The following is a 1,072-nucleotide window of genomic DNA, read 5'->3' on the forward strand; positions in this document are numbered from 1 at the left end:
GTCGTATATATGTATATATATGTATATGTGTGTGTGTTTGTGTGTCTGTGTTTGTCCCCCCAACATCGCTTGACAACCGATGCTGGTGTGTTTACGTCCCCGTAACTTAGCGGTTCGGCAAAAGAGAACCGATAGAATAAGTACTAGGCTTACAAAGAATAAGTCCTGGGGTCGATTTGCTCGACTAAAGGCGGTGCTCCAGCATGGCTGCAGTCAAATGACTGAAACAAGTAAAAGAGTAAAAGAGTATATTATGTACTTAATTTTCTCTCACATTTTTTACTCTATATGTTTTACTCTGTATTTAACGATATACTGCCCAAGAATTTTGTGGGTAGAAATAATTTGAAGGAAGAGGAGAGGAGAAATGAGTGAGTTAAGAGGGCATTATTGGAAGTGGCACGAAACCAGTTAGCTGAAGCAAAGGTAGAAAAGATAGAGTGAGGAGACAGCACATCTGTTGGCCAGAAGTTGGAGTATGTTAGTGAGCAGTGGTTGATGCCTGTATTTGTATTAGTATTGTATTTGTATTGTCTGAAATGTGGGAACAGCATATCACTGTAAGTCTCATTTGAGCTTTCTTGAGAAGTAGTATTGTCAGGGTATGAATTTCTCAGAAGAGAAAGATGCCCTTTGAGATACAATGTTGGGGATGTACATTACCAGAAAAGATATCAGTGACGAGGTTAATAGCAATCTACTTTGAGAGATCTAGGTTCTGGATCTTTGGGGTTTGACGGGCAACATTTTTTTTGTAGTGTTTTTGGTACCGAAACACTTTCAAACTTCGAATATTTGTATATTTTGTGGTATAGAACAGATAAAAAATTTTGTATTTGAAGTTATTTTATGTAAAAAATTGTTGTATTTCGGTAATTTCAACCAATCACTGACGTCTATTGAGGTGAAAACAATTAATGCCGTAACGGTGTCATGGGATCTTTTTCCCTTGAATAAAATTAGTCCCGTTGTTTGTCAACAACAACTACCCGTGTTACTCTTATTTATGACATCGTTCGTGCGTTTGTACTGGTTTTAGCTTTAGGGTTAGGGTTCGGGTTTTAGAGTTAGG

General features: G+C 37.7%; 1 protein-coding gene across 4 annotated transcripts in view; it reads left to right on the forward strand.

Moving 5' to 3' along the window:
• The window catches only part of LOC106883597 (sorting nexin-16), a 114,280-nt gene that overhangs the window by 104,332 nt on the left and 8,876 nt on the right, over nucleotides 1–1,072 (forward strand). The gene's annotated exons all lie outside the window — the stretch shown is intronic.

The sequence above is a fragment of the Octopus bimaculoides genome, chromosome 1 (assembly GCF_001194135.2).
Source record: "Octopus bimaculoides isolate UCB-OBI-ISO-001 chromosome 1, ASM119413v2, whole genome shotgun sequence".
Classification (NCBI taxonomy): Eukaryota; Metazoa; Mollusca; class Cephalopoda; order Octopoda; family Octopodidae; genus Octopus; species Octopus bimaculoides.